The 13,924-nt window shown below is 44.9% G+C and overlaps 2 non-coding genes across 2 annotated transcripts; one reads left to right on the top strand and one right to left on the bottom strand.

Moving 5' to 3' along the window:
• Positions 1–7,663: 7,663 nt before the first annotated feature.
• On the bottom strand, positions 7,664–7,745 carry TRNAL-AAG (transfer RNA leucine (anticodon AAG)). Its single transcript has one exon. It is a non-coding gene; the product is annotated as a tRNA-Leu (tRNA).
• A 5,251-nt stretch (positions 7,746–12,996) lies between these two features.
• Positions 12,997–13,078, top strand: TRNAL-AAG (transfer RNA leucine (anticodon AAG)). The gene has a single exon. It is a non-coding gene; the product is annotated as a tRNA-Leu (tRNA).
• Positions 13,079–13,924: the final 846 nt, after the last annotated feature.

Raw genomic sequence — 13,924 nt, 5'->3', positions numbered from 1 at the left:
CACTTACCCAAGCTTTCGTTGGGTTTAACAGGGGCTGAGCCTTGGGAATATGGACCTGCCGACTCAGCCGTTGATACTAGTCACTTACTATTATTGGCGTTCGCGGAGGTTGCAGCAGAAGTTGAGTAGGAGGGGGTTCTATTGGCATTAGGGCAATTTTTGGCTAGATGAGGAAAAGAGCCGCATTTGAGACATCCTTGTAACGACCCTGCTCCATTCTTTGTCCCACACGATTTGATCAAAGGGCACTTGTTACGGAGATGTTCCGTAGACCCATAAGCATAGCATTTGCGGGTGGTGAAAGTTCGGCGAGGTTGAGGCTGAAAATTACTAGAAGACGGAGGGGGATCCTTCGCAACTTTTAAAGTGTCGGCATACCTAACTTCTTCGGCTGAGACCGCCATAGTCTCTAATTCTGAAAAGCTTTGCGGGCGCGACGCGAAACACAAATACGACCTGTAGGGCGAGGAAATCCCTTCAACAAACGTCTGCACAATTTGTTCTTCAGGGAAATGCCTGGTGTGAAAATGGGAAACCACGGAAAACCATCTTGAGGGCTGCCGACAGGGGGTTCGAACCCACTATCTCCCGAATACTGGATACTGGCCGCACTTAAGCGACTGCAGCTATCGAGCTCGGTGTGTTCAGCTATTGCTTGGACTATTTTGTCCGAAAGTACACCTATAGAGTAAGGGTAAATAATTTCAAGAATTTGAGATTGAGAGAGGGAAAACACTAGTGCGTGGTCCTGAAATTCAACTAAGAATCTTAGAAATGATAAGACGTCATAAGTGGAATTTACGGAAAACTTTGTAGTTCCCTTAAGTAACATAGCCAATGGATGAGGCAAACTACTAAACCCAGGTGACATAACAGGTAACGGCCTAGAAGGTTGAGAACTCTCTAACACCGCATGATTTAAAAAGAAAGGTGGAATTTGTGTATGATGATCAGGCTCATTTTCTAATGGGGCTGATATTTGTTGCGTTGCCACATATTTTCTACTTTCTACCATCTTGGAAGAATCATCCTCAGCAGGCAAGTTGATTAAGGGGGCTTGGTCGAATTTGGGAGCAGCTGCCCCAGTCAACAATTGACTAACTTTATTTGACATTTCAGAAAAGTGTTCAACAGGGTTAGTAGCCTCCTTAACATGATCTTCTTTTAGTTTGAGAGACAATAGGTCCCTAACCCTGTGATAAAAATGGAACAGTCTAGCCTGCACTCCTTTTAGTTGATTAGGAGATGGATCACTTACTTAAAAAAAACTAACTACAGATGCTAGCTCGGTGGCGTTGTCGGTGATAGTGGAAAGAGCCTCATCAATTTCCTTCTCCCCCAGAGTTGGGATACAAATTGGTAATTCTAATGACTTTAATTTTGGTGATATCTGCCGCAACCGTGCCTCCAGATTGAACATTTCTAATGAGTAATTCATAAATTAATTCCTCCTTGCGAAAGTGCCTGGGATGGAGGACTTCGCGAGGGCCAGACATGATGATAGAAAATTTACATATTTAGAAAAAAATCCAGCGACCGAGATAAAACTCTTAGAGTTTAGATTGGCTGCGATTCTAGCCGACAAAAGGGCTTACTTTAGACCCATTCAACCACGCTCTGCTACCACTTGTTACGGGGGTACCCGTGGAGCAGAAAGAGGTTAAAGAAGGTGCTGTGGTGAATGGGTCTATCTACAATATCAAAATTAATTTATAACTTGAATAGAAGGTTATATATTTCTTTCAGAAAACAACTTAACAATTTTCACTTAGTGAACACAACAATATATCAGGTACAAAAGCAATCTTGAAAGAAGTCTAGGGAAGTCCAAGATTAGTGATTTTTACAGATTCTGGGCTTCAAGTCCCTAGTTTTACGGTTTTACGAATGGAAGTGGTATACTTTAGTTAGGGGCAGAAATCCTCTAATTCAAGAATACTTGCCCCCTAAATCGCAATATCTAGCCTCCCAGAGGCACACTTTACAGTTACAAAACTTTGAAAAAGAGCTAACAGGCTCTCAGTTTTCAAAGCCTACTCAAGACAACATCAACTTACAATCACAGGCCTCTCAAGGCACAACTTACAATTGACATTACTTTTACAGGGGTATTCATAACCCAACCTACTGGGCCTTCATGGAAAAAGAACAGGTTAGATATCTGGCCCAAACACAAAATGAATGAAGGCGTACACTTGCACTCCTAGATAATAAATAATAAAATGCTAACGGGGCCCTTGGCCCAGAGATACAGGGGCTAATCCCAAGCTACTGAGGTGACACGAATAAAGATTGAATAAATGCATTACGGAAAGGGAGAAAACAGTTATAAAACGTAGTCACCTCAAACCAAGATGAAGGGCAGCTCGAGAGGGTGGCTCATTCTCTATCCCCGATTTACAGTTAAAGCTTTGTGAAGTTTTACATTAATCAAAAGAAGGTTTAGAAAAGTAGGTTACATAGTTAAAGATTAGGACCTTCCCCCTCGGATTAAGCTGCAGAGGTAGCTACAACAAGAAGGATGTAATTTATGTGGCCATTACCTTATATATGCTCTGCCGCCGACGAAAGAGCCGCCCGCCTCCTGCTTAAACACACACACACTCAGAAAGGAGACGATCGATTGGCCAGGAAACATGAAAAGCCGCAGTTTATACACCCTCAAGGAAGGTTCGAGATCATTCAAAACTAATCAGGGCACACCCTCTTAATTTTACTGGTTAAGTTCAAAAGTAACACTCAAAATCGAACAAGAAGCCGGTGATAGGTTGAAAATTAATTACAAAAATTTTTCATTGGCGAGATTCAGAACTGGCGGAAAGAAAACGAAAGTATTGCCAACTCAAAAGTAAATGAACGTAGATCAGTTACAACAACTTAGAAATACAAAACTACTTTAAATTTAAATTAAATTAAATTGAATTATTTCTTCCAGCTTGAACCAGAGTGCATGATGATAGTTTTTAGTAGTGTCATCTGTAGAAAAATGTCCAAACTTCTTGATGTATATCAAAACAAAACAAGGAGAAATTCAGTCAGTTTAGGAAACTGCACAATAACAACATTACTTAATATTTCAGTGGAGACATCTTCTGATTAAAGTTCCAACTTGTTGTGTTATCAGTTTCATTGTTCGACCAATAGAGGAGTTCATTTAGGCACTAGTTTTGAAGGCGCGGCGTTGAGGTGTACCTCCCGGTATAGTTTATAAATCATTTTTAAATGTTCCAATACACCGGAAACTTTAATATTTACAGTTCCCAATTACTTGAAAGAATTTAAAGTAACTACCCCATACACATACAAATTAAATAAATCTGTTACCGAGTTTTTGTGGTAGTTATGCGTGAAAGAAGGTGCGGGGTGGTGAACAGGTCTCAAGCTACTAAAGTAAAATTAATTTAAAATTTAACAAGGTTATATTTTCTTTTTTAAAACAAAGAAATAACAAGCATGGCAGGTACAAAGTAGCAAGTCCAAAGGGTAGTTACAATATTTACAAGATTTGGGCTTCGCGCCCTAACTCCACAATGCTAGGGCAATCAGCCCAGTTTTACCCCAAACACAAGTTTCAACAGAGGGGCAGAAAACCCCATTCATGCCTAGGAGCCCTTGCTCCAAATTACACAGAAAAGCCTCCACGAGGCGTACAACACTCAATTTTCAAAAGAGCCACTCGCTCTCAAATTTAAGCCTCTCCCAGGCCACACCAAACTCCACCTTCAAGTTGTCCTCAACGGACCTAAACACAGGGGTAGAATACCCAATCTACTGAGGTCTATAAAATGAAAAGAAGGTTAATTAAATGACCTCTAAGGTAACAATTTGAGAGGAGGCGAACTTGCACTCCTAATACACTTTGATTAAGACCTACTTGGCACTAGGCCGTTAATACAAGGGCTAATCCCATACTAAAGAGGTGACTTAAGAAGAGAACAATTTGTTTTACGTTAACGAAGAATAGGTTGAGAAAAATAAGTTCACCTCAAAACAATATGAGTGGGAGCTCGAGAGGGTTAGCACTCTCTATCCCAGTATGTAGCTTTAAAAGAGAATATATGAAAGAGTAGTTACATTTAGGAAAAGGTTACATGGTGGAACGCTTAGAACCCGCCCCGAGAGTTAAACTGCTGAGCTAGCCAAGAAAAAAGTTATTAATTGGCCATTACCTTGTTGTTGACCGCTGCCGAGGAAAGAGGCGCTTCCCGCCTCCTGCTATGTACTTTATACACTGAAAGATGGAACAGAAGTGGCCCGGAAACCCTAAAATCAGCAGTTTAAATACTCTCGCGGAAGGTTCTAGGCGTTAGGGGAATGAGAACACCCTCCCACGAGGATTTTATTGGTTCATCAATAAACCCCCTACACAATACTAAGAAGAAACACATAATTGGTGGAAAATTAATTTAAGAAATTCGGGATAGGCTAGATTAAAAACAAGGGGAAAGAAGGGGTTAATATTGCCAACTTAACCAATGACTGAAAAAATTTAGCAAAGAACAAACATTTGAAATAAAAATTTCTCCAACAAAATAGTTCTTTGACTTCGCACTAGGGTGCACTATTGTTGATCTTCAGTAGTGTCCTCTAGAAGAGAAAGTTCACACTTCTTACTTCAAGCGAAACAAAAACACATAAAAAATGACACAGTTCAAAAACTCAAAATTTTCCACGTGGTGACATCTTCTGAGAAAGTAGAGAATTAATAGCGTAGATAAAGTTCAGACTTCCTCCAGCAGAGGAGTTTCAACTGGCGCAAATTTTAAATTAGCGGCGTGGAGGTGTACCGCCCGGTACAAAATCAAAGCTTAAAAATCAAGAAATGATACTAACCGAAAACGTATAAGTAAAATACATACATACATACATTATCATTATAGACTGTTATGCCTTTTTTGCGTTCAGTCTACAAGCCTCTGTGAATTTACTAAACGTCGCCACAATCCTCGATTTGCAACTAGTGTTGTGGCCTCATTTAGTTCTATACCTCTTATCTTTAAATAGTTAGAAACCGAGTCTAACCATCGTCGTCTTGGTCTCCCTCTACTTCTCTTACCCTCCATAGCAGAGACCATTATTCTCCTAGGTAACCTATCCTCCTCCATCGCCTCACATGACCTCACCACCGAAGCCGGTTTATGCGTACAGCTTCATCCATCGAGTTCATTCCTGAATTAGCCTTTAACTCCTCATTCCGAGTACCCTCCTGCCATTGTCCCCACCTGTTTGTACCAGCAATCATTCTTGCTACTTTCTTGTCTGTTACTTCTAACTTATGAATAAGATATCCTGAGTCCACCCAGCTTTCGCTCCTGTAAAGCAAAGTTGGTCTGTAAACAGACTGATGTAAGGATAGTTTCGTCTGGAAGCTGGCTTCTTTCTTACAGAATACTGCTGATCGCAACTGCGAGCTCACTGCATTAGCTTTACTACACCTAGATTCAATCTCACTTACTATGTTACCATCCTGGGAGAACACACAATCTAAATACTTGAAATTATCGACCTGTTCTAGCTTTGTATCACCAATCAGATATTCAGTTCTTTTGAATTTCTTACCTACTGACATCAATTTAGTCTTCAAGAGGCTAATTTTCATACCATACTCATTGCACCTATTTTCAAGTTCCAAGATATTAGACTGCAGGCTTTCGGCACAGTCTGCCATTAAGACCAAGTCGTCAGCATAGGCCAAACGGCTTACTACATTTCCACCTAACTGAATCCCTCCCTGCCATTTTATACCTTTCAGCAGATGATCCATGTAAACTACGAACAGCGAAGGTGAAAGATTACAGCCTTGTCTAACCCATGTTAGTACCCTGAACCAAGAACTCATTCTACCAACAATTCTCGCTGAAGCCCAATTGTCAACATAAATGCCTTTGGTTGAGTTTAATAATCTACCTTTAATTCCATAGTCCCCCAGTATAGTGAACATCTTTTCCCTCGGTACCCTGCCATATGCTTTCTCTAGATCTACGAAACAAGCACAACTGCCTATTCCTCTCGTAGCATTTTTCAATTACCTGGCGCATACTGTAATGATCCTGACAGCCTCTCTGTGGCCTGGTTTTCCTCCAACTTCCTCTCAACGACTGATCGCACCCTCCCTTCCAAGATGCCAGTGAATACTTTGCCGGGTATACTAATCAATGAGATACCTCGATAGTTGTTGCAATCCTTCCTGTTCCCTTGCTTATAGATAGGTGCAATTACTGCTTTTGTCCAATCTGAAGGTACCTTACCAACACTCCACGCTAATTTTACTACTACCGGGCGAGTTGGCCGTGCGCGTAGAGGCGCGCGGCTGTGAGCTTGCATCCGGGAGATAGTAGGTTCGAATCCCACTATCGGCAGCCCTGAAGATGTTTTTCCGTGGTTTCCCATGTTCACACCAGGCAAATGCTGGGGCTGTACCTTAATTAAGGCCACGGCCGCTTCCTTCCAACTCCTAGGCCTTTCCTATCCCATCGTCGCCATAAGACCTATCTGTGTCGGTGCGACGTAAAGCCCCTAGCCAAAAAATAATTACTACTCTATGAATCCCCGCCTTCCCACTATATTTCACCATTTCACGTCTAATTTCATCTATTCCTGCTGCCTTATGACAATGGAGTTTATTTACCATCCTTTCCACTTCCTCAAGCATAATTTCACCAACATCATTTTCCTCCTCCCCATGGGCTTGGCTGTTCGTAAAACCACCAGGATGATTTCCTTTTACACTGAGAAGCTGTTCAAAATATTCCCTCCACCTCTCCAGTGATTCCCTGGGATCTATTATGAGTTCACCTGAATTACTCAAAAACTGTTCATTTTCTTCCTCCCTCCCTTCCTAAGATTCTTTATTACTGTCCAGAAATGTTTCAGTTGACTTATCGAGGCTGAGTGGACCCCGTTCCAGCCCTCGTACCACTTTTCAAATTTCGTGGCAGAGCCGGGAATCGAACTCGGGCCTTCGGGGGTGGCAGTTAATCACACTAACCACTGCACCATAGAGACGGGCATCTTCGAATGTGTAAAGCATGTAAATAAAGAAAAAATACACAATTCTTTTTCTTATAGAATTTGAGGTAAAATTGAAATTTTATTGTACGGATATTGCATAACATCTGCGTCCCGTGAAAGACTTACAAGAGAAATGAGACATTTTTCTTAAATATAAGCTTGTTCCTTATAATGCGGGGCGTGGGGCAACCTTGTGTCGGGGTCACGGCCGTAAGTTTTGACGTAAAGTGCGCACCGCGTGATAGCTATTGAAGCAAAAAATATCTAGTTAGTGTGGGTTTGAAATGTTATTGACATCTTATTTCTTAATTCTGAACAAATGTGCACATGTTTAAGTCCACCAACTCCAGGTCATTCCCCACCACTAGGACAGTAGTGTTCCGTTTGGTCTCCAGTTGCGTGGACCTCGCTTCTCGACGCTCGGCCGCCTTAAATTTGTGACGAGGTACTGGTCATCCTCCCCAGTTTCATCCCCCGATCCAGAGTCTGAAGCTCCAGGACACTGCCCTAGAGGCGGTAGAGGTGGGATCCCTCGCTGAGTCCGAGGGAAAAACCAACCCTGGAGGGAAAACAGATTAAGGAGAAGAAGAAGAAACGTTCATATAGTCTAAACATAAGACGTTTTACCCTTGGGTCATAATTAAAATTCGATTGGCAGCGGTGGGATTCGAACCCACGCCTCCGAAGAGACTGGTGCCTTAAACCAGCGCCTTAGACCGCTCGGCCACGCTACCGCTTGAATACGATTGCTCCACTCAAGTTATTATCTTTGCATAATTGGCTCGCTAATGTAATGCGATGACGTCAATCTGTGCTCTCCAGGTGCGAGTGAAACATGAGAGCAACTGGAGATCCACAACTTTCAAAGTTTCATGACAGACATCTTCGATTCCTCCTTCTTAGCATTCTTCAGGAACAATTTCTGTTTGCATATAACAGGGATGCCTCTGTGGTGTAGTGGTTAGCGTGATTAGCTGCCACCCCCGGAGGTCCGGGTTCGATTCCCGGCTCTGCCACGAAATTTGAAAAGTGGTACGAGGGCTGGAACGGGGTCCACTCAGCCTCGGGAGGTCAACTGAGTAGAGGTGGGTTCGATTCCCACCTCAGCCATCCTGGAAGTGGTTTTCCGTGGTTTCCCACTTCTCCTCCAGGCGAATGCCGGGATGGTACCTAACTTAAGGCCACGGCCGCTTCCTTCCCTCTTCCTTGCCTATCCCTTCCAATCTTCCCATCCCTCCACAAGGCCCCTGTTCAGCATAGCAGGTGAGGCCGCCTGGGCGAGGTACTGGTCATACTCCCCAGTTGTATCCCCCGACCAAGAGTCTGACGCTCCAGGACACTGCCCTTGAGGCGGTAGAGGTGGGATCCCTCGCGAAGTCCGAGGGAAAAACCGAACCTGGAGGGTAAACAGATGATGATGATGATGATGATATAACAGGGATGGCAAACCTTTTCCGACTAGCGTGTCAATTAAGATCTTGTGTCGGCTTTTCCCTTGGACTCAGCGAGGGACCCTACATCTGCCACCTCAAGGGTAGTGTCCTGGAGCGTGTGACTTTGGGTCGGGGGATAAAACTGGGAAAGAGGACCAGTGCCTCACCCAGGCGGCCTCACCTGCTGTGCTGAACAGGGGCCTTGTGAGGGGATGAGAAGATTGGAAGGGTTAGACAAGGAAGAGGGAAGGAAGAAAGCGGCCGTGGCCTTAAGTTAGGTACCATCCCAGCATTTGCCTGGAGGAGAGTGGGAAACCACGAAAAAACACTTCGAGGTTGGTTGTGGAGGAAGTCAAACCTCCTCTACTCCTGTTAGTATGTTGTGCGGCGTGTCTCTGAAGTCGTGTTCGCGTGTCATATGTTCGCCATCCCTGGCTTATAGCTTATTACCAGCACGTTAATTAAATTGTAATGGTCTCAACAGGTAGGACTGACTTATACCATCAAGTATCTGGAATTTTTTTTTTTTTAATATTCAACTTCGATCTAGAGCTTTACATTCACTGTGTAACTCCTTCTGTTTCCAGTCCCCATTAGGTCCTATTCTGCCATAGCACCTGACACAATATAGTATTTTTAAAGACAGTAAGTGTGGGAGTGTCCGCCTATGTGGTGTAGTGGTTAGCGTGATTAGCTGCCACCCCTGGAGGTCCGGGTTAGATTCCCGGCTCTGCCACGAAATTTGAAAAGTGGTATGAGGGCTGGAACGGGGTCCACTCAGCCTCGGGAGGTCAACTGAGTAGAGGTGGATTCGATTCCCACCTCATCCATCCCGGAAGTGGTTTTCCGTGGTTTCCCACTTCTCCTCCAGGCAAATGCCGGGATGGTACCTCACTTAAGACCACGGCCGCTTCCTTCCCTCTTGCTTGCCTATCCCATCCAATCTTCCCATCCCTCCACAAGGCCCCTGTTCAGCATAGCAGGTGAGGCCGCCTGGGCGAGGTACTGGTCATTCTCCCTAGTTGTATCCCCCTACCCAAAGTCTGAAACTCCAGGACACTGCCCTTGAGGCAGTAGAGGTGGGATCCCTCGCAGAGTCCGAGGGAAAACCGACCCTGGAGGGTAAACAGGTTAAGAAGAAGAAGAAGTGTGGGAGTTGTGTTTTTTTCTGGTTGCTTTAAGGAAAAACCGAAGGCACATTGGAGAGGGAAAGGGAGGACAAGAATTACTTATCATAGAAATATTATGTAATGAGTCCCATAAATGTGCATCCACACTTGTAACAGGTCACCGTATATGTATCACCATGTGCGTCGTGATCGGTCTGTGAAGATATAACTTTTTAGCAAGCGCGCGTTTGAAAAGTAATACTAAGATCGGATCGGGACTATTTCCACCCAGAGTCGGTCGTTTGCCTTCACATCAAATGGAACATACGTGATACAGATTGAGACAGCGTGGACTGGGAGGCGTTCCTTCCATCATCATCGTGGCTTCGTGCGCTGTGTCTTTCCACCCTACGCTTCCCTCTACATCAGTGGGACCACTACTGTCATCATAGATTGATTTATGGTCCGCATTCTTACATTTAATATTATTTTGTTTACTTTCTTTCTTTCTTTCTTTCTTTCTTTCTTTCTTTCTTTCTTTCTTTGTCCGTTTACCCTCCAGGGTTGATTTTTCCCTCGTACTCAGCGAAGGATCCCACTTCTTCCGCCTCAAGGGCAGTGGTTTGGAGCGTCAGACTTTGGGCCGGGGATACAACTGAGAAGGAGGACCAGTACTTCGCCCAGGCAGCCTTACCTGTTATACTGAACAGGGGCCTTGTCGGAAGATGGAGAGATTGTAAGGATAGATAAGTAAGAGGGAAGGAAGCGGCTGTGGCCTTAAGTTAGGTACCATCACGGTGTTTGCCTGGAGGAGAAGTGGGAAACTACCGAAAACCACTTCGAGGGTGGCTGAGAGGGAATCGAACCCCCCTCTCCTCAATTTAAATCCCGAGGCTGAGTGGACCCCGTTCCAGCTGTCCTATCTCTTTTCAAATTTCGGGCCTCCAGGGGCGTTAGCTAATCCCGCTAATCACTTCACCATTTTGTTTATATTAATTTTATACTGGATATGTACAAACTGTTATAAAATTATGCTATAAATTGTAACCATAAACCAAACTGAGAAAATTAAATCTTCTTACTATAACATTTATTATTATATAAGGGCGGAAAACTGTTAATGTAATTATATTGCCCTACTAATTAAGTAGCTAGGCGAGTACATTTAAATACCTGTCATTGAAAGACTTAGCACCGCACCTCACGAACAAGGCTTCCAGCTTCAAGTATGGTAGATATAGTAGCAATTTGAAAAGAACTTTCCATATGCTTGTCGGTGATTGGCGATTTCATTGGACAAATCACATGCTTAATTCTGGAGAACACTTGTTTGCATATATATGTGCCGCCACAAACTGATGAGAGTCGAATTGCTTGTCTTTAAGTACCCAGGAACTTTTTCCTGGGGACATACTAAATTTGCGATAGAATTATAAAAAAGGGTCACTGTTAGACTTACGTTTCAAGTGCAATGAGCACTGAAAATCAACATAATATATTTGCAAATTCTCATTCGTCTATTTTATATTAATGCAGAACGAAGGAGGACCCAGCTTGAAACTAACAAGACTCTCTTTCTTTCTTTCTCTCTTTCTTTCTTTCTTTCTTTCTTAATTCGTTTACCCTCCAGGGTTGGTTTTTCTCTCGGACTCAGCGAGGGATCCCACCTCCACCACCTCAAGCGCAGTTCCGTGGAGTGTGAGACTGTGAGTCGAAGAGATGAAACTGGGGAGGATGACCAGTACCTCGCCAAGGGTCTTCACATGCTACGCCGAACGGGGGGCCTTGCGGGGGGATGGGAAGATTGGTTGGAATAGAGAAGGAAGAGGGAGGGAAGCGGCCGTGGCCTTAAGTTAGGTACTATCCCGGCATTTACCTGGAGAAAACCACTTCGAGGATGGCTGAGGTGGGAATCGAGCCCCCATCTACTCAGTTGACCTCCTGAGGCTGAGTGGACCCTTTGTCAGCCCTCGTACCGGGGCGTCCGGGGGTGGCTGCTCATCACACTAACCACTACACCACAGAAGCGGGCGTGTTATATTATATACACCGAAAAATCATATAATTTTATATATTATACTGAGAAACGTTCTGGCTTTCTTTCATTACGCCCCCCGGTATACATTTCCTTCCGTATTAGTCGTTCATAGTCCGCCTCTGTGGTGTAGTGGTTAGCGTGATTAGCTGCCAGCCCCGGAGGTCCGGGTTCGATTTCCAGCTCTGCAACCTGGTCGAGGTACTGGTCACCCTCCCAGTTGTATCCCCCAGACCCAGAGCCTGAAACTCCAGGACACTGCCCTTGAGGCGGTAGAGGCGGGATCCCTCGGTGAGTACGAGGGAAAAACTGACCCTGGTGAGTAAATAGATTAAGATAGAAGAAGATTAGTCGTTCATTGTTTGCCAACCCAGCAAACAAAAACTTTGCAAATTATTTTTTGCAAGCCGCCTCTGTGGTGTAGTGGTTAGCGTGATTAGCTGCCACCCCCGGAGGCCCGGGTTCGATTCCCGGCTCTGCCACGAAATTTGATAAGTGGTACGAGGGCTGGAACGGGGTCCACTCAGCCTCGGGAGGTCAACTGAGTAGAGGTGGGTTCGATTCCCACCTCAGCCTTCCTGGAAGTGGTTTTCCGTGGTTTCCCACTTCAACTCCAGGCGAATGCCGGGATGGTACCTAACTTAAGGCCACGGCCGCTTCCTTCCCTCATCCTTGCCTATCCCTTCCAATCTTCCCATCCCCCTACAAGGCCCCTGTTCACCATAGCAGGTGAGGCCGCCTGGGCGAGGTACTGGTCATACTCCCCAGTTGTATCCCCCCGACCACGAGTCTGAAGCTCCAGGACACTGCCCTTGAGGCGGTAGAGGTGGGTTCCCTCGCTGAGTCGGAGGGAAAAACCGAACCTGGAGGGTAAACAGATGATGATGATGATTATTATTATTTTTTGCAAGCAGAAAGCGTACAACCGGTCAGCAAAGATGTCTTTTTAAAAATTGCTGCTGCGTCAGGTGCTATTGAATATTAAGGAGTAATGGAGAAGGAAAACAAACGGATTCACAGAAGAAAAATCGAAGTTTCAGAAATCGAACCCACCTCTAGTCAGTTGACCTCTCGAGGCTGAGTGGACCCCGTTCCAGCCCTCGTACCACTTTTCAAATTTCGTGGCAGAGCCGGGAATCGCACGCGGGCCTCCGGGGGTGGCAGCTAATCACGCTAACCACTACACCACAGAGGCGGTCCAGCACCGTATTGCAGAGTAATATTAAACAGCAGTTGGATTGACGTGGGAAAGGTAGTTCCTATAGCACCCTAAGAAAAAAGGAGTCGAAGCCCAATCATAAATCTTTGAATGTTGCACTCGCACCTGCGAAACACGTTCTGCTAACGTCATCTTATTACGTCAGTGAGTGCCTTATGTAATGTTAATAACAAACCTGGAGTTGTGTGTGGTAGCGTGGCCGAGCGGTCTAAGGCGCTGGTTTAAGGCACCAGTCTCTTCGGAGGCGTGGGTTCGAATCCCACCGCTGCCAGTTACGTTTTTCATTTATACATATCGTCTTGGACTTCTATGTGATTTGTACCAACAAACAATCCGCGACTTCAGTAGGGTGTGTGAGAAGCGACAGAGAAACTAGGAATTATTATTACCGCGATTTCGTGGCTCACAGAGGAGTGGGAATGCCTGTGTTGAATGGCTGGACAGGGGATCACTTAGAGCAAACATTTACTGTAACAAAATTTGGAAATTTTATTTCCTTTCTTAAAATTCAGGAGTGATTTATTGACATAACAAAGAATCGTTGAAATATATTTTGGACATATTTGCATAAAAATGAGCTCGAAAACTTAGAAGTTCTTAATCAGGTAAAAAAATCAATTTGGTACAATTCTCAGGCGTTTACTTACAAGGTTCGCCTCTGTAGTGTAGTGGTTAGTGTGATTAGCTGCCACCCCCGGAGGCTCGAGTTCGATTCCCGGCTCTGCCACGAAATTTGAAAAGTGGTACGAGGACTGGAACGGGGTCCACTCAGCCTCGGGAGGTCAACTGAGTAGAGGTGGGTTCGATTCCCACCTCAGCCATCCTGGAAGTGGTTTTCCGTGGTTTCCCATTTCTCCTCCAGGTAAATGCCAGGATGGTACCTAACTTAAGGCCCCGGCCGCTTCCTTCCCTCTTCCTTGTCTATCCCTCCCAATCTTCCCATCCCCCTGCAAGGCCCGTGTTCAGCATAGCAGGTGAGGCCGCCTGGGCGAGGTACTGGTCATCCTCCGCAGTTGTATCCCCCGACCCAAGGTCTGAAGCTCCAGGACAGTGTCCTTGCGGCGGTAGAGGTGGGATCCCTCGCTGAGTCCGAGGGAAAACCAACCCTGGAGGGTAA

The sequence above is a fragment of the Anabrus simplex genome, chromosome 7 (genome assembly GCF_040414725.1).
Source record: "Anabrus simplex isolate iqAnaSimp1 chromosome 7, ASM4041472v1, whole genome shotgun sequence".
In the NCBI taxonomy this organism is placed as follows: domain Eukaryota; kingdom Metazoa; phylum Arthropoda; class Insecta; order Orthoptera; family Tettigoniidae; genus Anabrus; species Anabrus simplex.
This window is presented reverse-complemented; position numbering and strand designations above follow the sequence as displayed.